A 26,188-nucleotide genomic window follows, 5' to 3' on the forward strand; every position below is an offset into this window, starting at 1 on the left:
TATTTTGAGACGCTGGGTGTTTTTAGCTGAAATGAGGTAGTTAATTTTTTTTGCTCCAGATAAAAGACAAATTGTCTGCAAACACAAACTTTCAAAACATTGACAATCCCTTATACCCAGGTACTGGCCTTATTGCACGAACTTTAAAATTCAAACCATAAATTAAAACTTAAGTTTATCATATCAAATCCAATTGCTACTTTAATTATGACTTTTAATTAAGCGTGTAAAGTTAAATAACTAATAAACCATACCTCGATTTTCATAACTGCACGTATGGTCCTCGTTTAAAATTACTCTGTGTTGTGGCGGTAAGGGATTTCTCCAGGTTTCGGTTTCGATACAAAGAAGGTCAAAGGCAACACCACTAAACGCACCGAAATATACATTCATTTCTTCATAATTTTTTTAAAAATGAAAACGCAATTGTGACATTATGACAGCAGTACCCGGGCGTTGCCGGGGGCTTGGGTTATGGTATACATGCTGTGCATGTAGAACTTGTGCTAAATATATAAATAAAATAAAATGTTGTGGAAAAGCTTTAAATACAGGAACTGCCATCGTCGGATACCCACGGGTGATGGCGTCTTTTACTTATAAAAGACGCGATCACCCGTGGGTATCCGACGATGGGGAACTGCGTGCTATATTGTATATTAAGTAAGAGCTTTAATTAAGGAATAAGGAATCAATCTTTGAGTATTATGAGGTGATTATTTTGGTCGGGGTGTGATCGAATCCAATAAAGCCCGAAGGGTTGATCACGCCCCGACCGAAATAATCATCTCATACTATTCAAAGAATAATTCCTTTTTACTTATATTTATATAATTTTCAGCAATTGTACGATTAAAAATTAAAATATTAATGCAAAGCCCGCTGGTGCCCAAACAATACATTATTTGAATTTATTGGACTAATTAGAAAAAATCGATTCGTAGTGTTTTCACAGACAAAGACACTGGAAAATGTAAAAATCAACGTTGAAGTTTTTCGCGTAGAAAACATCAATTGCACCTGCTGATGCCAAAGTACTTTGACCTTTGACCTTAAAATGTGCGACCTTAACCCTGTTTGATGTTATTTTTCAAGCTATATTGGGTGAACAACAATGAGTCTACTAATCAATTCCAAAGTACTAACAGTTTGACCCATCTCTAGAGAGAGAAGTTAAATATTTCATTTGAAGAATCGTACGCCTTTTTTGTCGTTATTGCGTGTTGCTTGGATGAACGCGTATTGCCGGTAGATCGCTTGTATTTCAAACAGTATTGCATAAGCAATACACGTCCCCTACCGGTTGGAGGAAATTGTAAAGTTATGCAGAATATCGAACGCGAACATTAAAAAATTGGAATATAAAAAATTAATTTTGTCGAAAATATGTCAACCAGACGCTACAAAAGTGTAAACTTGATCTGTAGTTTGATATTTTGAACCTGTTCAGCAAATTTCATATTATTCCTCAAACGCACAAAGAAAAAAAGTGTGGAAAACTGAAGTGGGACAGACAGACGGACGGACGGACGGACTGACGGACGCAGAGGAAAGCTATAATCCCCTCCGGTGAAAACCGGTAGGGGACTAATAAAGCACAAATAGACCGGAGTTTTGTAGATTTTTTTTAAAGATCATGATTTGTTTAGTCCCTGCCTGTCCGTCCGTCTGTCTGTCCCATTTCAGTTTTCCACACTTTTTTTCTTTATGCGTTTGAGGAATGATATGAAATTTGCTGAACAGATTCAAAATGTCAAACTACAGATCAAGTTTACACTTTTGTAGCGTCCGGTTGACATATTTTCTAGAAAATTATTTTTTTATATTCCAATTTTTTATTGTTCGGGTTCGATATTCTGCATTACAGTGCATTGTTTTCACAATTACCACAAACCGGTAGGGGACGTGTATTGCTTATGCAATACTCTCAGAATGCTTGTTTTATCTAAGACATGTGTGATCTTCATTTGATTGAAGATCCATATCAAGCAACATATTTATTTTTAAATACTAGTATTGGTTTTCCTCGGATCCCTCGCCACCCACCTCCGTTCCACACTTGATATAATTATAGTACTGTTGTCCGGCCTTCATGGCCAAGAACACAGTCATATACACAGCCACACTGGAAGGCGTCAGCATACATGTATGCACAGGGATTATCTGGTCAATATTTATTATTCAGGAAAAAGATGAATCCAGTGAATAATATAGTCACGACTACAACCACAAATATTTAAAAAATAAAATGTTTTCTTTGGTGAATCATTCGGGATATAAAAATAGCGACATTGCAGAAAAAATACATAACCGGCGGTTTTTCTGCAGTGGTCGCTACCTTCATATCCTGAACCTTGAACTTTATTTATTTTACAACGATTGATAAACAAGTTCTACAACTTATAGTCATATCTCTCGTTGGCACAGATGTTAGCGCGAGGGGGTCATTGTTGTGGGAAGAAGCCGGAGTACCCGGAGAAAACCCACGTGTCCAAGCGGGCGACCGCCGTACCTTACTAGTATCACATACAACAACTCTCGATCACGGGGATCGAACTCGGTTCGCAGCGGTGAGAAGCGAGTGCATTGTCCACTACGCTACTTGGACACTTTCATATTCCGCATGAATCATTTAAGAAAACATTTTATTGTATATATTAACATCTTTCTTATAACTAATTAATAAGTTGATTATGAAAAGTAAATAAAATAACTAAATTACCGTTAACCGGGGCATTAAATTTCAGTCTGGCTGTCTATAGAGCTATGACTTAACTATAAGTTTCCATAAGAAATATATATATATAGCACAGGGAAATTATCAAATTCACTTTATTTGGAGCCCCATCTCCGCCCCGACCTAGGATTCAACTTACGACCTCTGGAACCCATTCTCCTAGCAATGATACACACACACACACACACACACACTCCAAGAAGACAATTTCTCCCATATAAACTAATGCCTACAGGATCTGGATATTCATCATAACATATACCATATACATCACAAGATTATAGAATATATATAACAAGATAGATATATCGTGTTTCATCTTTATTACACATAATTAACAATTTATCTCGTTCTACATTAATGAATATCAGAATTATAATGCTTCGAGTATCATCCAATATAAGAATTATCTAAAACGAGATTCTGATTTGTAAACAAACAGTTCTTCCATCGTGTTTTCAATACTAGAGGGCGACAACCGACAATAAATTGTTGCAATATGGTCAGGTGAGCGATTCAGGACCTAAAAATACGGTACACGCAAATGGAGTAATTTACACAATAAAATGCTTTCTTTGGTGATTCATTCGGGATATGAAGGTAGCGACATTGCAGAAAAAATACATAACCCGCGTTAGCGTGTTATGTAAAAAAATTTCTGCATTGATCGCTACCTTCATAAACCGAATGAATCATCAAAGAAAGCATTTTTTTAAATTTATATTTACATCTTTCTTTTGACTAATTAATAAATTGATTATCAAAAGTAAGTCAAATTCACTTAATTACTGTTAGTTAGTTAAAAGAAACATCCAAATCGTCTCCTGTGAGACTTTGAGTCTGACAGCATCATTATTATTTCGTGCAGTCCGTGATTTTTCTTAGGTCGCTGTAGGCTTCGACCAATCGACCAATCGATAAACAGGGCGTGTCAATTTCACTTCTGTCAGTTTCTTCTCAGTTTCAGCTGCTGTAGATTTCGACCAATCGATAAACGGGGCGTGTAGATTTCTGTCTGGTTGTTTCTATAGAGCTGTGAATTAACTTTAAGTTTCCGTAAGAAATAGAGGAAATAATACTCGGTAGATGTAAATATACCTTATTATATAATCTTTTGAATTGGATACCCGATTGTTGCAGATACAGGCACTTACTATATATATATATATATATATATATATATATATATATATATATATATATATATATATATATATATATTCAGACAGGACAAACAATTTCATTCAAAAACGGTACAATTTTCAAAGTCAACTCCAATATGAACTGCAAAAACATCATTTACTGCATGACCTGCGATGGATGCGGAGAAAATTACATTGGCCAAACAGGGACCAAATTAGCCGACCGTGTGAGGGTACATAAGCAGCAGATAAGGGATCCTTCTGTTCGTAACACCCCGTGTAGTGAACATTTTGATGTGTGCGGGAGAGGCCAGTTTGAAATTTTTCCATTTTACAAAGTACGCGAGGAAAGTGATCAGCTGCGACATGCAAAAGAACAATATTTCATAAATAAATTTAAACCTAAACTTAATAGATAATTGCATTATTTATTCTGCATTGACTTTATTCAGCTTTCATTTTAATAACCTCTTATTTTAAAACAATATCATCTGTACATATTTTATTACGTTTACATGTGTTTGTAAAAAATATTTGCCGCCATCTCCAAATATTGTTTACACTGTTCGTGACGTTGTCTACTTTATGACGTCATAATAACGACGTCAACGTTTGTTATTTCTGTTACAATTTGAAATCCACTGAAGAGCCGATAGATAGATATATATATATTGTAATGTGTTTTGTGGGTTCTAACCACGAATGATATTAATTTTTCTTAACGTTACTTTACGTTTAGTTTGATTATTATAATTAAATGAAAATCACTTCACTTTGATCACAAATATGATTGAATGATATAATAAATTTTCCTTTTAACCCTCTGTGCTTGAAACCTTTATTTGTCTGAAACTCTACGTTCAAGCAAATGTGCTGAACCAAAGCCTCCCAGACCGCAGTCTGAAACCTAGTGCCTAAAATCACTCTCTTGGCTTTGTATCAACTACTAGTAATGTACCGAACAATATAATATAAACAAATGGTCCGTCTGCATTAATCTGAGACACCGCAAATGAGACCAATAATTCTTACCCGTAGACTTTCGCCTCTGCAGCAATCCGCAAACTGAGCTCTGTTCAATAGCTATAAAGCGACGGCCTTTTATAGCCTCTAAAAAATAACTCTATGTCACGTGACTCGGGATCATCGTAACGTTTTATTTAATAACCAAACACAGAGGAAATTATCTGATTCAATGATGCTTTAATTAGAATATTTACTACAATATTACTAAAGGTAACAGTACAATTACATAACATTTTTAAGTGTGCTGTTCTTAGAGTTTTTATTCATTTAAACAATTTACTCCAATTAGTTTGCACTTCAATAAAAAATGTGTTAACAACACACTATGCCCCCAGGATAATCCAAGTATCAAAACAATTTATTGTTATAAGAAGTGCTAAACACCCCAATCCCCTTCCCTTCGCTATGTCACAATAGAATAGGAGACAGACATGCACCTTACAAAAGCAAAATGAATGCACTGTCCATCCATGATGAAAATCAATATCACTTCCAATATTATTACCCAATATAATCTTACATATTTTCTCTCTCTTTCTGCCTGTCTGTCTGCCTCTCTCTCTCTCTCTCTCTCTCTCTCTCTCTCTCTCTCTCTCACGTATATTAATTACACTGTACATTAGTTTGGACTGGTAGAAAATACAAGATTCATGTATTTAATCTATTATTGCACTTAATATATCCTAAGATAAAGATCGTCAAACAGTATTTTCCAGTCCAAGCTTCGACTGCTCCTGAAAAACATTTATTTAGTATAGCCCGGATGATGGATGCAGTTAAATGATGAACCCTTTGAAACTTCAATCATAAAGTCTTGACAGCAATCTTTTGTCTTAAAGTGCCCTCAGTAGAAAGAAATACGATTAAAATATATTAAGAAATATAACTGGGAAAAACCTTCTGTTTATAAATTAATAAAAGTAAGTGTCAAAAATTATAAAGATTTGTGTAATCTGGGGATACATCTATATTTAACTTTTAAAAACCGCAACATTATTCCACAAATTGTTTTTTGTTACGCATGTAATTCTGTGTCTCTATTTTGTATCTGATATTGTATCATGCCAAATGTCTATAAATATCGTTTTACTTATGTAATATGTTGTTCATAATGCCACAAGATGATTATATATTGAGCAAATAAAGAATGACTCTTGTTTAGTCATTGAATTTGAACCTGATACTGAGCATGAAGCTGTAGATATGTTAAAGAGTGTTTTACATTTGAAACATTTGCAAAAGCTCTTTATTAGCTTTACTTTAAAAAAAAGTAATGGTAATGGTAATGCATTACTTTACTCATGTAATAGTAATGTAATGCTTTACTTCAAGAAAATCAAGTAATGGTAATGGTAATTTAATGCCCAAATTCATGAAGTAATGGTAATGTAATTCATTACTTTACAATGTAATATATATATATATATATATATATATATATATATATATATATATATATATATATATATATATATATATATATATATATATATATCAGGCTTGGGGTAATGCTAAATGTAATGGTAATGCATTGCAATGCATTACATGTTTTCAAAGTAATGCTAGTAATGTGTAATGCCTCAAAATTAGCATTACAAGTAATGCTAATGTAATGCATTACTTTCCAAAATCTAGTGTAATGCTGGCATTACTTTGCATTACTATGCATATTTATGCATGTTCACTTTAAAAAATGTGGTGAATAAATGAATAGTTGAAATTGAATTTGATTAAATTTATTTTTAAAGAAGAAAGAAATAATTCTAATTAAGAAAAAAATGTTTTAATTGTACATGTTTTATTAAAACAGGTTTTTTAAAATTCATTTTTGAATTGTTTATATTACTAAAGATAACAGCACAATTTCATAACATTTTTAAGAGTGTTGTTATTAAGAGTTTTTAATCATTTAAACAATTTACTCCAATTAGTTTGCACTTCAATAAGAAATGTGTCAACAAAACACTATGCCCCCAGGATAATCTAAGTATCAAAACAATCTATTGTTATAAGAAGTGTTAAACACCCCAATACTCTTCCCTTCGCTATGTCACAATAGAATAGGAGACAGACATGCACCTTTAAAAGCAAAATGAATGCACTGTCCATCCATGATGAAAATCAATATCACTTCCAATATTATAACCCATTTGAAAATAATCTTACTTATTTTCTCTCTCTTTCTCTCTGTCTCTGTCTCTCTCTCTCTCTCTCTCTTGTATATTAATTACACTCTACATTAGTTTGGACTGATGGAAAATACAAGATTTATGTATTTAATCTATTATTGCACTTAATATATCCTAAGATAAAGATCGTCAAACAGTATTTTCCAGCCCAAGCTTTGACTGCTCCTGCATAACATTTATTTAGTATAGCCCGGAAGATGGATGCATTTAAAAGATGAACCCTTTGAAACTTCGATCATAAGTGCAACAGCAATCTTTTGTCTTAAAGTGTCCTCCGTAAAAAGAAATACGATTAAAATATATTAAGAAACATAACTGGGAAAAATCATCTGTTTATAAATTAATAAAATTAAGTGTCCAAAATTATACAGATTTGTGTAATCTGGGGATACATCTATATTTAGCTTTTAAAAACCGCAACACTATTTCATCAATTGTTTTTTGTTACGCATGTTATCCTGTGTCTCTATTTCATATCTGATATTGCGTCATGTCAAATGTCTATAAATATCATTTTACTTATGTAATTTGTTGTTCATATTGCCACAATATGATTATATATTGAGCAAATAAAGAATGACTCTTGTTTATTCATTGAATTTGAACCTGATACTGAGCATGAAGCTGTAGATATGGTAAAGAGTGTTGTATATTTGAAACATTTGCAAAAACTCTTTATTAGCTTTACTTTTTTAAAAAAGGTAATGGTAATGGTAATGCATTACTTTACTCATGTAATGGTAATGTAATGCATTACTTAAAGAAAATCAAGTAATGGTAATGGTAATTTAATGCCCAAATTCATGAAGTAATGGTAATGTAATGCATTACTTTGCAATGTAATTCGCCCCAAGCCTGATATATATATATATATATATATATATATATATATATATATATATATATATATATATATATATATATATATATATATATATATATATATATATATATATATATATATATATAGATATATATATATATATATATATATTTATATATAGTGTATTGTATTTTCAGCAAGCAAAGCACTCTTAATAAGCAACGGCTATCAGCAAGCAAAGCACTTTTAACAAGCAACTGTTATCGCAGCTGTAGGTCTATAGTACCCGGTCTAAAAAAAAATCGGATGGACGACCTCCACGCGTATCCGAATTTTTTTAGACCAGGGCTACAGACCTTCATCTATGGCTATCGTATTGCTAAGCTTAAGACTTAGTATTTAAAAGCAGCATATAACAAACAAAACATGCTTGTTTAAATTTATTGTGCGGAAAACATTTTAAACTTCTAGATAAAGTTTTTTTTAAAGTACTTACATGTAAGAAAACGGTCTACAATACTCGAGAAATTTTTGAAGTATCTGCGCCTGGATTTCAGTCTTGATTCGTCGTTTATTGGATATATCTTGCCAGTGAAGTGGTTGTCATAATATTTTTTTCAAAACGCGTTTTTACAAGTCTTTTCGTCCAAGGTAATGTGTTCGGGTGTATGAAATCCGTAAATGCCGTGAAGCATGACGAGGGCTCTCGGCCTTATATAGGGGGTGTGTAGCGATGAGCAGAACAATAGAAATCGACAACTTATATGGCGGTAGTCGGAGATAAAAAGGAAATAATGCGTATTTATGAATTCATGTCAGCTTTAACGCCTGAGCAATTCTTTATATAGCCTTGCTAATAAACCGGTTCTTAAGCACTAGGTGACACAAACAGGTATTCGAATGAAAACCTTATATTCCCGATAATTAATTCATTATTATACCAAGTAGAAATTTATTTCTGTCTAATTCGTCCCTCAAACGAAAGAAATCATATATCCCAACGGACTCGTCCACTAATCGGCGAGCAAAAACTATGAATGAGACATTATCGCGCGAAGTCCTGCTTTTACCGTTCACGCAACGAATGAACTCATCCATTTGCAGAGATCCATGGGGAGGGGGTCAGATGAATTTTTGACGTTTGTTGTAACAGCTACATACATGTATATTTTACTTTGGATCGAATGTTTTGGAAGAAATCTATCGAATTAAGAAACACACTTGATAAGTAATTGTTAAATGTAGTAATGTACATTTAGTAAGACACACGAGTTATGATCCCTTTTCAAGATTAATGGAATCGTCCAACTGAACGAAAATCGGGTCACACCCCGCTTTGGCGATTTAGTTCCTCCAATAAACATTCCAGCTGTATAAATATATATTTGTTTTATTCCAAACTGATGACACTCTTGTAATAATGATAATCCTACACCAATTATTACAGGCACGTAGCATCGTTTTTGAAAGTGGGGGCCAGACTCATCCAAAAAATCTTGACAAACAAAAAAAAAAGAAAAAAAGGTCACTTTCCAAAATCCTCAAAATCCTAATCCGATTTCACTGTTTATTTTCCTTATTTTCGATTTAATTTTTTACATGAGCCCATAAAAGTTTGGGGGGGGGGGGGACTCAATGTTTAATTTTTAAAATATCAAAGTACTGAAAGTACTGACACGAGTTGATGCTTCAGGATGATATCAGACATTTATTGCCCCTTTTCTGCTCTCAATAAGCAGAACTTGAAATAAATAATTAATAAAGTATATAGGTCTCTTATTATACTAGGCCATAACATATCAAAGATAAAAAAAATCATGAATCGTGAATGATCATGCATTTTTTAAATAAGTAATTATAGCGAGCGAAGCGAGCTCTAAGAACCAGTGTGCGCGGGAAAAAGAACGAGCTAAACCTATAGTTCATCAAACAAATTTTTTTCTCTACGTCCCATAATGCTCTCTAATGTTTTCACCCGTGGTGCTATGCCAAAAATGGCCGACTTTTAACTCGTAATTTACGGTGACTTAAAGTTTGAAGACACGTTTTGAGTACCGCATATGCTTTGGCGAGACTCAAAAGATTTGTTATTTGCTTCCATATCTCCATATTCATGGTATTGAGTCGAGAAACGTAAACAAAGACGAACAAAGTCATGGATAACGTCACAGTGCACTCGCGCTAAATTTCCCGCGATAAATTTAGAGGTGGATCAAACATCTGTAATGAGTGTACTGGCTATTTCAGTATAGACTGCGATACCTGCCTCATTGACATATGATTTGTTTTTAATTTTTTTAATATAGAGATTTTATGTATTTTTACTAGCAAGAGCCATACTTTGCTGTCATATCGATCCATTTTTAAGCCAATTGTGCATGCATGTACAGTAGGCAGGTATAAGTACATGTATATGAGTAGGGAGACTATAAACAATAGGATATTTTGAACTAAATAAAAAGGAAAAAAATGAAAAAATAAACATTTAAAAAAATTATGTAGATATTGCATATAGTCAGACCATCAAATTTAAAAGTGGGAAATTACACACCTACAAACAGGAACCGGGCTCTCTCTCTCTCTCTCTCTCTCTCTCTCTCTCTCTCTCTCTCTCTCTCTCTCTCTCTCTCTCTCTCTCTCGGGGTAGGGGGTTGCGCTGTATGTATCATAACCATTAAAATTAGTACCTTTGGCATACTTATTGTAGAGCAATACTCTCTCAAAAATTCGTTGATACCTAAATAAAACTATAAGTTGACAATGATGCAAGGTATGTGCAATTCTTGCTGCGCTCGCCGGAACGGAAGCACCGTAAAACATATTAGCGAGCGCAGCGCCGGCGAGCGAAGCGAGCTCTAAGAACCAGTGTGCGCGGGAAAAAGAACGAGCTAAACCTACAGTTCATCAAACAAATCTTTTTGTCTACGTCCCATAATGCTCTCTAATGTTTTCACCCGTGGTGCTATGTCAAAAATGGCCGACTTTTAACTCGTAATTTACGGTGACTTAAAGTTTGAAGACACGTTTTGAGTACCGTATATGCTCTGGCGAGACTCAAAAGATTGGGTACATACTTCTATACCTTCGTATTGAGTCGAGAAACGTAAACAAAGACGAACAAAGTTATGGATGACGTCACAGTGCACTCGCGCTATATTTCCCGCGATAAATTTAGAGGTGGATCAAACATTTGTAATGAGTGTACTGGCTATTTCAGTATAGACTGCGATACCTGCCTCATTGACGTATGATTTGTTTTTATTTTTTTTTAAATATAGAAATTTTATATATATTTATTTATCTCATACGTGTGGTGTGTATTACCCGTGTGATAAACCTTTGCTATATCAAACGGGTGATGCTTTATCAAATACTTCCGGCCCGAACTATTTTTGACACAGTCCCTCGCTTCAACGCTTCAGTGACCTAATTTTGAAGATATGCTAGTAATTTCATCATAACTATATCTACTAAAAAAAATGATATAAACTGGATTTTGTCAAAGATTTAAATTACAAATACGAAGGAAAACACATAACTGCGTAGCATAGGGGTCGGAACTGGGGGGGGGGGGTTAGCCCCCCCCCCCCCCCACTTTTTATTCAGTTATACATAACCGTAACCACAAGACCCTTTTTTCTTATTTGTCAAGATTTTTGATAAGTTTAGCCCCCTTTCAACTTTCAATTTGCTTTGTGAAGTTTATAAAAACTACAAATTACGTTAACTATCAAGGAGTTCATCCTGACGACGCGATGAAAACAGAGCGCTCTGGTTGTGTTTATGTACAAGAACTTACCGAAATAATGTTTCATAAGACTGTTATTCCGCCACCAGTAAGCATTCTTATTCACTATTTTCAATTTCGAATCATAAGGCTAGTGTTTGTTTTATAAAACATCAACAATTGTTCCTCGTTCGAGTCAATTCAAACTAACGAGCATTTCCAACTTTGTGTATGTCAACAAACTTGATTATTCAAGTCTTCTGATCAGTATTTCCATTTAATTAAGTGAATAAGCTCCAAGACAAATTATTTAGAGTTAAGAAATTGTTTTAAGGTTTATTTCAGTGAAACTTTACATTAAAACAGTTGGATTTATCTCAGAAATGACGTACTAAATTGTATTACGCAAGGTCACAATAACCGCATAACACAACGTTGCATCATCGTTGGATAAAGCAAATATAAAATCACACAATATAGATCTCCTCTATATATATTAAATTAAATTGTGTATATATATATATATATATATATATATATATATATATATATATATATATATATATATATATATATATATATATATATATATATATATATATATATATATATACTTACTGTACATGCATGCACAATTAACTTTAAAATGAATCGATATGACAGTAAAGTATGGCTCTTGCTAGTATACATATATATATATATATATATATATATATATATATATATATATATATATATATATATATATATATATATATATATATATATATATATATATATATATATAAGTTATATATATATATATATATATATATATATATATATATATATATATATATATATATATATATATATATATATATATATATATATATATATATATATATATATAAGTTACTGAAAACACGTGTGTTTGTTTTGAATTAAGTGGGCGTGTCGATATTACATATCGATTGGCTGTTTACGGGTGAATAGGGTGAATATACCGATTCATAAAAGTTCGTGACCTTTTATTTTGACCAATGAAATTTATTGAAAAATAAGCTCCGCCCACAAGTTCGCGCCTCGGACAAACCTCAGACGTCGGCCATTGTTTTTTAGACGTAAACAAGGACTTGTCTAGCAAGTAAGCGTAAATAATATAAGCGTGTCTGTCCACATGACAGAAAAATGGTAAAACATTGTTCGTTTGGAACCTGCAAGTCAGATAGTCGGTATCCTGACAAACTGAATGGAGCCAAATTCATACCATTTCCCAAACCAAAGACAAATTTACAGAAGTGCATGCGATGGATTGCCTTGTGCATGTCACAGACCTCAAGACCAGCTAAATATCAACAAAATAACAAAAGATACGTATATATGTACAAAGGTAAGTTGGTTTATTGTGCTTGAATAAAGGAAGAAACATACTTGCCAGAAAATTAAGAGAAATTTTACGAAAATGCGTCACTACCTTATAGCTCTATTTAAAAGTAAACATGGCGAGGAAGCACTGCAAATATTTTTTTATATTTATTTCTCAGCACTTCGTCAATAACGACGGACCGACTACATATTATCCAGACCCGTGTGATGCTAAATCAGGGGAATTGAAGAAGGCAAGGCATCTGCCATTTCGTCAGCACTCCAATTTGTTTGTGGAAAATGCTGCTTGCAAACATGTACCTTCTCTCAGGTTAATATTTCAAGTGCATTATAAGTGATTAAGCTTTAAATCTTTAAAAAAAAAAGATATGCTGTCTGTTTATAGTTACAATGATTTGTAAATGATGGCTAAGACATACAGACCATTTAATACAACACTCCCCATGTGTGATAAGTTAAACCAGGTATATACGAAGTGTATATCCCCCTCCTGCCATATACCTTGTTTACACTGCTCCAATATGCAGGTACATATGTATCGTGGCAATTTAGACAATTGATATACATGTTTGTGTATTTAAAAGAACAATAATTTAGCCACAACATTTAAGTCCGCATTTAGATATCAATGATGAAGTCAATGAAGACTGGATGCAATTAATGTAACATTTTCATAATATTAATAAAAATGTTGTTATAAATACATGCAATTGTTAATGTTGTAGCAATATCAATGAAGATATGGATACTGGTCCAACAGAGAGTGATGCTCATCAGTGTGAAATTGCCTGTCAAACAAGTGAACAGTGTAAGTTTGACCATTACAATCATTTATGATTGTAAGAAATAAACAGCAATTTAAAAAGTTCACCAGGATATGAAGTTGGTTGGTCACATGATCAAATCCTGTGAAGCCCTAAGGGCTTCTAGGTAGATTTGATTACGTACCAACCAACTTCATAGCCTGGTGAACTTTTCACCATTGCTGTTTATTACTTACATGTATATTTACGTTTGAAAAAGACAAATCGTCCAGAAGTGTTAAAATTACCGAGATTTTAAGTTTATAGTAATCCAAGCGATGAGCGATAAGCACGTACTATGACCGTTGTGATGTCAAAAATTCTGAATACAGAATTGAACGTTTTCGTTATTCTATAGGTTCATATAAGGAAACATATTTGCAAATGTAAATATATATATTTAATTGTTTCTTGTGATGGACAGAAATCGCATGTACTTCAAAATAGTCAGACAAAAGACAATATATATCTACGTTTTAGTTTGATTGATTCATTTTGAAGTTATCATCAATGTCCTCTCTAATGAATTTATTAGATTCTCAGCGATTTAACATAGTCAGCAACATGTTGCAAATAGAAATTAGCTAGCTTATGAAACATTTCATTTTGGAACATCGGATCCTCTTTAATGTTCTGAACAAAAATATCCTTTTTTGTATAGACTACAAATTCACAAAAGGAAGCCCCGGACACCATCATTTGTCCCTGTATTTGAAAAAAATATTCATGTGTCCTCTTTAATTCAATATTTCCATCAGCATTTTGTGTAAAGGCAAAACTGTGAAACTTGTTGAACGGCCTCTGGAATTGTCAAATCTCGTGCAGAGAAGGGGCATTTAATTTCAAGTACACCTGTTTTGCCCTAAAAACATACCTTGCCATCAGGTGTTGCAGCTAGAAATGGGAAATCGGGGTTTATAACTAATCCACAGTCATGAATATGCCTCTCCTGGAATGATTCAAGATATTTTCTTTTGGCAGAATTTTCATTCTCTTTACCATATGAAGTTGCACTAGTAGAGAAAGTTTTGTTAGAAGATGGAAAAATGTTCCTTAAAAAGATTTCATTTACCTTTTTTTATCGTTTGCAAATTTCCCCAAACTGTGATGCTGTTAAACGATCTCTCCTTTCTTTGAACCACAATTCACAATTAGCTTGATCAACAGTCTCCTTTTCAATTTTCTCTGCATCTTGCAGAGATGTTGTAAACATCTCCACTATGCTGCCATATTTTTCAATTACCCCTATGTTTTTTTACTATTTTTGGAAATACTGTGTCCCCACATTTCCCTGCATCGACCTTACTAGGATGATCCTTGAAATGCTGAAACTAAATTAAAATCTCACTGGTTAATTTCTATGAATTTATAGCTTTAATATCATAAGGAATGTAAACAAGTATTCCTTTTATAGGAATGATCGGCAATAATGAAAATTGATAGATAGAAGCAATCAACATGATCAGTTTAATGTAAAATAATTTAAAAAGTACTGTATTTTTACAAAATATAGAATATTTTGAATCTACACACCATAATTTCATCAATATAAACCGTCAACAAATTTAATTTTGAATTTTTGCGGAAAGCCGTTCGTAAACTCCTTGTCTAGTTTTATATTTTTAACGTAATTATTAAATGTTAATGTATCTTCTTCTTCTTCTTCTTCTTCAGAAAACCGAGTAGGGCTCTTCAAGGAGCATAAACACGTAACGTTTTACCAAATAACATGTTATTTATGTCTCTGGTTTTAGAAAGAAAGAGTTGTATTGAAATAATTTAATGCGACTGAAAAACATTAAATGTCATCATAACTTGCTATTGTGGTCGCTTTATAACGTAACCTTGTTTATAAATCAAGCCGTCGTCCTAGCTACTATTATGCAACATCAATAGATCGAGGTCAGTTCATCGAGCATCTTCTTATGATTGAGGTCAGTTCATCGAGGTCAACTGCATTACGGAATGAATCTTTTGATCGAAATTCTTACGCGTGAGACAAAATGTGCATTCTAGAATTAACAGGTCGAGCTGTATTTTATGTATGTTTGCATCTCTTAAGGTAAATGAATTGAAATAAAACTGAGTAAAATGTTATATAAATACTTAACCAAACTTCAAGTTTGTATAAGAAATACTTATGCAAATACTTATGGAAGCATTTGCCGGATGCCTCATATGGACACAATAGCCGAAGCCGATCACAATAATGTCAGAGATCTCAGAAGTGTAACACTAAATACTTTAAGATTTTTAGAACAATGTAGGTTGTTTATGCTAATATTTTATTGCTAGCGCTCTCGAGCGCTAGCAACTACGTTAGTCCTTTTCACTGGAATACGCATGCTCGACTCCATAGTAAGGGATTCTGGGAATACTGTACTACTGTAGATAAACTGTACCATTTTAATTTCGTTTTATCATCTTCACGTGAAGTTTTGTGTTTTATCGTTAATGTCAAAAAGTAACAGTAGCTTCGCGGTCTATTTTCAATATTAATAAGGAATAAGGAATCATTCTTTGAGTATTATGAGGTGATAATTTTGGTGTGCGTGATCAAATCCAATGAAGCCCGAAGGGCTTTATGATAGATTTGATCACGCCCCGACCGAAATTATCACCTCATAATATTCAAAGAATGATTCCTTATTACTTATATTAATATCATTTTGTGCCATTGTACGATTAAATATTTAAATATAAAATAAGCAAACCTCGCTGGCGCCTCAATTTGGCGTTATTTGAAGTTATGGGTTTTATAGTACAAAATCGATACGTAGTGTTATCACAGGCAAAGACACTGGAAAATGTAAATATTGATAAATAACATGTAGCTAGCTTTATCTTAAATTCCTTCAAGTTCGGAAGACAACTTTGGATATGTTTTCCGAGCTTGCCGGAAAGGCCCGAAAAGATACGATTGCTACATGTACAAAACAGTACCAATGTTAGAAATTAGAAATCTGCTTCTGTGTTTTATGATTGCTACAGCGCTAGCTCACCAATCTTTTTTTTAAAAGATAAGCTTGTTTTACAGTATTTTCGTCAATGGATATGATGGCTATGGTTGCAAGGATACACCAGTTAGAACAGGAGAATCGTGAACTCCATGAAACTTTAGCAGCCTTGCAGTCAAATAACAAAAAGCGTTGTAGCACTTGTACTCAAACTGATGTATATGTTGAACATTTCAATATGGAATCTGTGTCTAATTCTAAAATCAAAAACCTGTTCCAGTACTACACAGGAATAACATATTTGCGATTTTTGATGTTGATTTCATTTTTGTTTGTGGAACTCTCTCAAATGTGAACCCTGTTACTTATGACTCTAATAGAGAAGATGTTAAGAGACTGCCTGTTGATCAGCAAGTATTTTTGTTTTTATGTAGAATAAGAAGTGGACTTCAAGTAAAAGATTTGGCTTGTAGATTTAAGGTAGCTCCATACTCGTAAAATTCTCTGAGGAAAGTTGAATCAAAGTACTGAAGTACTGAAAGCCGGGCTCTTTTGGTGTGTCTTTATGCATATTGTGTAGTAAAGACTGAAAATCTCTCTCTCTCTCTCTCTCTCTCTCTCTCTCTCTCTCTCTCTCTCTCTCTCATGCTTTTAATGTCGGCAAAGCATCAGAGAGCGACCAGATTTTTTAAGCGGCTATAAACAAAAAATAAGTCTGTCTAGTAGAAGTTAAAAAGTTCAACAGTTGCTGCCTTCAATTTTGCAACAAGCATTATATATCCAATCCCCGTTTCTTCATCGTGCAGCAAAGTAGTTCATGGAAATTCATGCGCATTGTATGTGTCCAAAATGCATAGTAATGTTTTAAAAACACGTTATTAATAAGAAAACTAAAAAAGAGAGACAATTCATTTGAAATTTAAAAAAAGAAACAAAATGCCAACACTTTTGACAAAACCTGGCTCTTTGAGTAACTATTTGGTATAGCGGAAGCTTTACCTTGACGCTGTTTGGTTTTTTGTTTATTTGTGCTATTTATAGTAACATTGGCGATTGGCCTGCCTATAGCCAGGACTCTGCTTTCAGCAGAGCCCGGCTAAAAACCGAACTGATTTCGACTTAATAGACTTAAATGTCATCAATTGTTAGAAAAAATATACATGTCATGATGCCAGATAAACATAAACTAAAGCATATTTTAGCATTAGAAAATTGTATTTTTTTCTGTTAAAAGTAAAATCTTGTTGGCAGAAATTTGTTTTTCTTGTTTAATTTTAATGTCAACTTTATCAGAAAACTAAAATTACAAAAATATATTAAAATTAATCGTTGGAATAAGAAAAACTATAGCATTTAGACATAAAACTGAAAGAAAAGTCAGAAAAAGAGTTATTTCCCCTTTTCAAAGATAAAATATATAAAAATTTGGAAATTTAGTATAAAATTAAGTGCGAAAATATCTTGAACCTACCAATAATTCTAATTACATCCATGTGATTATATTCACATAAAATAAATAAAACTATCTTGCACAATTTTTAAAGAATTCAAAGTTTTACAAAAAAGTGTGACGTCACAGAACACTGGATCTACTTTAATATAAAGATTCAAAGTGTATCAACATTTCTTAAAGGCATCTCCAAGTATATGTATTTACGACTTGGATCACTTAGTTACTGGCCACATAGAAGTGTAATTATTCAAAACATGCCTTCTGTATATAGGGAAGAGTTTCCTAATTGTGTTGCTATTATTGATTGTACTGAAATTAAGATTCAAAAGCCATCATCATTGTTTTGCCAAAGTCAATGTTACAGTGAATATATTTCAGCAAACACTTTAAAATCTCTTGTAGTGTGTGATCCAAGAGGGTCAATCTTATTTGTGTCAGATTTATACTGTGGATCTATTTCAGACAATGATATTTGTGTCAAAAGTGGATTTTTTGAGTATCTAGAATCTCTGATGCAGCGAGGATATTTACATCCAGGAGACTCTATAATGGCAGACAAAGGTTTCCGAATTGAGGACAAACTAGCTGAAATGGGACTTAAGCTAAATATTCCTCCATTTGCGACTATTGCCCATTCAATGAGTGCAGCTAATGTGACTCTAACAAGGAAAATTGCAGCTCACAGGATACATGTGGAGAGGGCAATTAATCATATTAAACGTTTCAAACTTTTCAGTAGAAAAATCCCTGTCAGTCTATTGCACACCATTAATGAATATTGGGTTTGTGCTTCTCTTCTTACAAACTTTCAAGATACTCTTGTGAAACAACCATAGCAAGTATCTGTATGTATTGTTCATGCGCGGATCTAGAGGGGGGGGGGGGGGGTCGGGGGGGGGGGGTCCCGACCCCCCCTGGAAAATGAAAATTTATTAAATTTACATAGTAAAATTATCGCGAAAATATGCCTCGGACCCCCCCCCCCCCCCCCCCTGGCAAACACAATTATCCTTCGGACCCCCCCTGGAAAAATTTTCTGGATCCGCGCATGTTGTTAATTTGAAAGTTGTGCTTTTGAAACTGGCTGATGTATATCAGGCTTTGTGAGGGTATCAGTGTACTGTGCTTTTTATCTATATTGAAAAACATAGGAAACAACTGGGTCAAACAATTCTGATTTGTTATTATATGATTATGAAAACTTTTGGGCATGAATGAATGAAACTAAATTTGATATAAGCATTACTGAATTATACTGGTAGAAGTATTATTTTCATAATTGAGCGTGACTGTTTATATATTGAAGAATGTTTTATAGTTCAAATCTTTCCATTAAGAATTATCATGATTGATTAAGTCATTTATACAAGTTAAACAATGTCTTAGGTGACTAATGTGATCATAGCAACTTTTGCTAAGTCATCTTGGTGACACTATATTTGGAATAAAACAGATTTTTTTTTGTTATGTTAGTAATGGATGAATGATGTTAAATTGTTTAATGTGACAGTGTAGCATTCTGTTTAAATGTTCAATTCTGTTTGTATGCACATTTATATACATGTATATTTTTCAGAATAAGTAATTTTTAAGAATCCAATATGTATTTAGGACATACATGGTATTTAAGCATTGATCCCTCTTGAATATTTCCACAAACAGACTGTTGTAAACTAATATCCTCCTGCAGCAAATATGATAAAGGCAGTTGTGGATCAGCTTTAAGCCTTTTAACATCATCAGGGTACACATCAAGAATTCTATGTAAATTAAAGAGCAATTTTGTTACCAGATTTTTTCTTTTCAAATGTTGTATATTGTTGTGAATGTAAATTTGTGATTTTGAATCTAATAAATCAAATTGACAATTAAAGAAATTGTTGTATACGTTTGATTTGGTTTGTCAACAATAACTGGTTTCATCTTTCTTGGTGTAGGTTTAGGCTTTGAAAAAACCATGGTTGAAACTGGCTCAGGCTGAATTTTTGAGCCTCTTGGTTTATGCCACTGTTGAGGCAAACTTGTACATGGAAGTTCAGCAGGGACCTCATTCAATCCAAGGCGTTTATAATGCTGTACAGTGTACACCAGCGCTGTGGCATGAGCACAAGTCCCAGAAAGTCTACTCGTGAACAAAGATATTGTTTAACTAGTAATAACTACCCATTTCTCATGCCAGCATGATTAATATACAGTAGCATGTAGCTAAAGATACGAATAATGCTCATTTAATAACCTAAATCACTTTAATTATTCACATTTAATCCATTTTAATTGAATAACAAAGTTGACATCTTTGTTCGAGTTCGCCACGATTTACGGAAATGATGGCAGTGATACTGATCGCTTTTTAATTAATCAACTGTACAAAAATCAATTATTTATCACCAATAAAACAATTTTCACTCACCCTACTTGACAAGAGCAATGGCTATCGTCAATAGCACATTTATTACAATCTATGGTCATGTTTACTTTGTGTGGGTCTTCGCTCTTTTTCATATACCGGTAACATTTTGCCGTAATTTCTACGGTTTTGTCAGTGGTGCTGTATATTTTTACAGCATGAACATAACCGTTGATGAAAAAATTGTACCCCCTTTCCTTCGCACGAGACGACAATGTAACATTTTTGAAGAATTCAATCGAAATATCGGGTGAAATAATATTGAGAGCGTTTGTAGTAGCCGCCATTGTTTACTCTTTTGTCCGAGGCTGCCTCGTTGCTATGACGTATCTACGGTGGGCGGAGCTTATGCTTCGGCTATGGAACGGTGTATTATTCCGTGCTACGCATGACTTGTACACATATAAAGTAGAATTTGGTTTTTTTTAAGTTATTCGAAGTTCGATGCCACTTTGCAACAGACTACGAGAATCTAACTCTATGTCGTCGAGGCAGACTACAGATTTCCTAGCTGAAATTAGAGACCAGCCTATGGACGACTCTATTCTTGACGAGCCCTCCACTCTTACGGCACCAGGAATTCCAAATACAGCGCCCAGCAGACCAGAGGCCACGTCGGATATTGCTAACACATTTAACCTGTTCAAATCCTATTTGATTCAATAGTAAACAAATTCAATTTGATTCCAAACTTGAGAACCTGAAGGACCAGCTTTCCACTGGTAATGACTTTGACCCCTTAGCTAAGCAAATAAAGAAAGAAGTATCCGTTAACTTTAATCACGAAGGGAACAAAATTCAGTTCAATTTCAATTCAGAAATATTGAGTGACTTATCGAAATTACAGAAACGTTTGTGTGTTAAAGATTCGTCATCGGCCAGTATTGTTTCTTCTATCATAACAAAGTTGTCTAGGAGAAACAAACTCATTCGCATTGCTGACAAGTCTCTGGCCGGTTGAACAACAGTGCGGGAATATGAAAGTGACGACCTCGCCTCTGACTCGGACGATGAGAAGCGCATGCGACAAGCTGAAAACCGTGCACTCCGCACGCTCAGAGAGAGACGGTGCTATCGTCCTTACAAGAAACCCTCTGCAACTGTCTCTACTCCTTCTGGCGATCGCAGTCCTGCTCCTACGTCCTTTCAGCGTTCCTTTCTACCCTACACAAAGCAACGTAGACAACCCTCGCCATACGATATCTGCTACAATTGCCGAAAATACGGACACTGGAAATCCCAGTGCACAGCGCCTTCAGTCCAGTCCAGCGCCCCCAGTGTTGGCGTTAACAATTATATCTGTAGAGAAGTATGTTGATCAAAATCAATCGCTTTTTGATAATCAAATAAACTTGTTTTTGAAGCATATTGCTTATTTTGAAAATAGCTCTGTTTGCAGCAAAGGCGTCAAAGGCAGTCTGGCGAAAAATGGCCAGTATTGGCAGAGTATTGGAGCTAGCGAGTTCGTTATTGATATAAAAAATGGATACGTTGTTCCTTTTCAGAGACCTCCTCCTCCTATGAATTTCAAGAACAACAAATCTGCTCTTGACAATGTTGAATTTGTAGAACAATCTATAAAAGATCTTTTGGAAAGCGGTTGTATAGAAAAAGTTCCTTTTCAGCCTTTTGTTGTCAGTCCACTCAATGTTGCACATAACAAAGGTTCAGGTAAAAAGAGACTAATATTAGATTTGAGTGAATTAAACAAATTTGTAGATAAGAAAAAAGTTAAGTTTGAAGACTGGAATGTTGCTTTAATTTTTTTATTCAAATTTGACTTAAAATCTGGTTACCATCACATCGATATTTGCAGAAAACAACTTACTTATTTTGCTTTTTATTGGAAGGGTCAGTATTGTTTCAACGTTTTAGTTTTTGGCTTGACTTCAGCTCCGTATATTTTTACAAAATGCTTAAGGCCATTGGTTAAACACTGGAGAACCCACGGCATAGATATTGTTTTATATCTAGACGATGGGCTGGGGTTCGGTGAATATTATGAAATCACACGGAAAGCTTCAAACTTTGTTCACAATTCTCTAATGCAAGCTGGGTTATTGATAGATTATAGAAAATTAAAATTTTCAGCCCGTGCAGTCCATAGAGTGGCTTGGTTTGCTGTGGGACTCAAAGAGTTATTCTTTATTCATTCCGAACAGAAGAACTGACAAAGTTCAGTCGACTTTGAATTTCCTGATTAATTCTTTTCCTAATTTTACAGCTTGAGAACTAGCAATGAGTTTGCCGGACAGATTATTTCATTGTTGTGTTTGCAGCTTAATGACGAGAAATATTTACCGGTATTTAGCTGTAGTGAGCCGTGGTCATTGGGATTATGTAATAAATCTTGCATTTCCAGATTTGGTGAAAACAGAGTTAGAATTCTCGACAAATAACTTGGTAAAAATGAATTATAAACGTTTGATTGCAGAATCTTTGCCTTCGAATTCTGTGTTAGTGTTTTCAGATGCTAGCAATGTTGCAGCAGGAGCATATACGGTTGAAGTAGACGAAAAATTCGTACACCATACATGGTCAGAATCTGATGAGTCATTGATGAGTTCTACGTGGAGAGAGTTAAAAGCGATTGATTTAGCATTAAATTACTTTGCAGCTTCGTTATCAGGAAAAGCAGTACGATGGCACACAGATAACCAAAACTGTGTCACAATTGTTCAAAAAGGTAGCACAAAGCCTCATTTACAGAGTTTAGCTTTTAATATATTCTCGAAGTGTGTCGAATTTGCTATTTCATTTAGCATAGTTTGGATTCCTAGAGAGGACAATACAAAAGCTGATTATTTATCAAATGTTATTGATTTTGATGATTGGCAAACTACTGATGAGTTTTTTAAATTTATAGACGGCATGTGGGGTCCACATACAGTGGATCGATTCGCTAACGCTCAAAATGCTAAATTACAGAGATTTAATTCATTGTTTTGGTATCCAAATTCTGAAGCTGTCGGTGCATTTTCACAGTCTTGGCATTTTGAAAATAATTGGTTAGTTCCTCCAATTAATTTAGTTAGCAGAGTGATCAAGCATATATTACACTGCAGAGCTATTGGAACTCTTATTGTGCCGAAGTGGCCTTTCGCTCCTTTTTGGACACTGCTGTTCGATGCAGAAATGAAATGTAGAGGGTATGTTACTGATGTTTTAGAATTTGCGCCATACCAAAACGTGTTTTGTCATGGAGTTAATAATAAAAATGGTTTATTCGGTTCAGATAATTTCAACTCTAAAGTTTTGGCAATAAGGATTTGCGCTGAGCAGTTGTAGACGAGGCCCTTTCACGATGTCTATCTTGATGAAGCAGGCGCGGTCTATTATGATTGTTTTACATCTGATGCTGTGAAGAAACTGTATTATTTATCATTGTGATTGCTGACATGGCCCTTTCAAGACTTGTGTCTTGATGAAGCTGACATGGTCTAGTACTAGTATTTTTGTATTTAGGCATGGCCCTTTCAAGATATGTATCTTGATGAAGATGGCATGGTCTAGTATGTATTCAGACATGGCCCTTTCAAGATTATTTATATTCTTGAAAAAGCTGGCACGGTCTGGTTTTGTTTATGTACAGATGAACTATTTAAGATTTGTAATTGTCTTGTAAAATTATGATTACACAGTTGATCATTCTTTTTTAATATATCCGATTACATCGTTATTATACTGTAGATGTTACGGAAAACTAAGTACACAGTTAAAAACGGATTAGAACTGTTCAATTTATTCAGCGATTTGAATGAAAAATGGGATATAGAGACCTGACGATTATAATTGAAGCTATCTTATTTGATTGGTTTTATCTTCAAGTTTTTCAGATATCTTTAATCAAGGAAAATGGACTACTTCCTGGGCGTGCGCGAAACCTCCCTGCTAGCCATTGGCTAGCAGACTTCCGGAAACTTGTTTAAAATCAAAAGCTGAGAATACACGCACAAAGTACAGCGGAGCATTCAATAAATTCTGTAAGTGGTGTTCACGTTATAACATCTCTTCACTACCAGCCTCAGACTATAACGTTTCCCTATATTTGATTCATCTCAGCGATACATGTAACTCAGTAGCTACAATAGATGAAGCTTTTTATGCTATAAGTTGGACACATAAATTGTGTGGATTTCCCGATCCTTGTACTTCATTCCTTCCTATTTCAACAAGGGAAGGATGCCACAGATCTATTGGACACCGAGGGAGAAACAAAAAGGAACCTATTTCTCCAGACATTCTTAAAAATATTTGTCTATTGTATGGTAACAACAGTTGTAATTTACTTGATCTTAGAATTGCTTGTATGTGCGTTCTTAGTTTTTCCGGATTTTTAAGGTTTTCAGAGCTTGTTAATCTTAGAAGGTCAGACATTCAAATTTTTGATGATTATTTCATTATTTATTAATCTTCAGAAAAGTAAAACTGATCGATACAAGAAAGGTACTACTGTTTACATTTCCGGTACTGGGCAGATTACATGTCCCATTATGATCACTAAGAGGTATTTGGAAAAAGCTAATATTAGTGCATGTTCAGATGAGTTCATATTCAGATCTGTTTGTTTTTGTAAAAGCTCTCAATCATATATTCTGAAGGGTCACAAAAGTTTGTCTTATACAAGAGCTAGAGAAATTCTTTTGTCTACACTTGAATCTATTGGACTGGATAAACGTCAGTTCGGATTACATAGTCTTCGAGCCGGTGTAATGAAGAATAATGACCCCCGTAGAATAATGACCGGGGGTCATTTTTCTACGTAGAATAATGACCCCCCTAGCTAAAGAATAATTGGATTTTTCTGAAGAAAAAAGACCCAGGGGTTATTTTTCTTCATGTTAAACATAAGAAAAATGACCCCCATAAAAAAATGACCCCCCCCCCCCGTAAACATGAATAGAAATTGGTTACCCCGTATCCAAGAAATGACTTTAAAATTACTTAATTTTTCACTCTGTTCAACTGATTTTGAAGTTATAAACACCGAACTTGTAAATAAATCGCTGTATATAGCCTTTCATATCCGTAGCAAACACACGCAAAACACTCTGACATTGCCACAAATTGATTGTTAACAGTTACGTTACTTCTCTCGTCGACATACGGCGGGAAATGACGCAAATAAAGAAAAATTCATACACAATGAGGATATTGTGTGATAATTAACGAACAATAATCATGAAAGAATAATTGTTGTAATGATATAAGCAATATTCATTGGTAAATGAATTGTCAATCGAAGAATGATACATGTATATATCTTTATGGAAAAAGACTAAGGGGCAGTAACGTAGGAATATGAATACTTCTTATTTATATTTCTTGGGGAAAGTGATTTTACAAAAAAAATCATTCTGCGTTAGTTTGGTTTTCTTCTACGTAATACATGAACATCAATATTCTAAACATTTGTTGTAATGTTGTCTTGTGATCATGAATAGACTTTATTTTTTTGGAGCAAATTTGTGAAGAGTACCTGGCTATAGTAAATCTAAATAGATAATAAAGACTGATCGATTATATAAGAAAAGATTGTTTCTAAAAGCGTTGATA

General features: G+C 33.9%; 2 pseudogenes; both read left to right on the top strand.

The window, feature by feature from the left end:
- Positions 1-12,812: 12,812 nt before the first annotated feature.
- LOC128191830 (uncharacterized) lies at positions 12,813-17,127 on the top strand (annotated as a pseudogene).
- A 3,913-nt stretch (positions 17,128-21,040) lies between these two features.
- On the top strand, positions 21,041-22,096 carry LOC128167864 (uncharacterized; annotated as a pseudogene).
- The last annotated feature ends 4,092 nt before the right edge of the window (positions 22,097-26,188 follow it).

This window comes from Crassostrea angulata, chromosome 1 (assembly GCF_025612915.1).
Source record: "Crassostrea angulata isolate pt1a10 chromosome 1, ASM2561291v2, whole genome shotgun sequence".
Taxonomy (NCBI): Eukaryota; Metazoa; Mollusca; class Bivalvia; order Ostreida; family Ostreidae; genus Magallana; species Magallana angulata.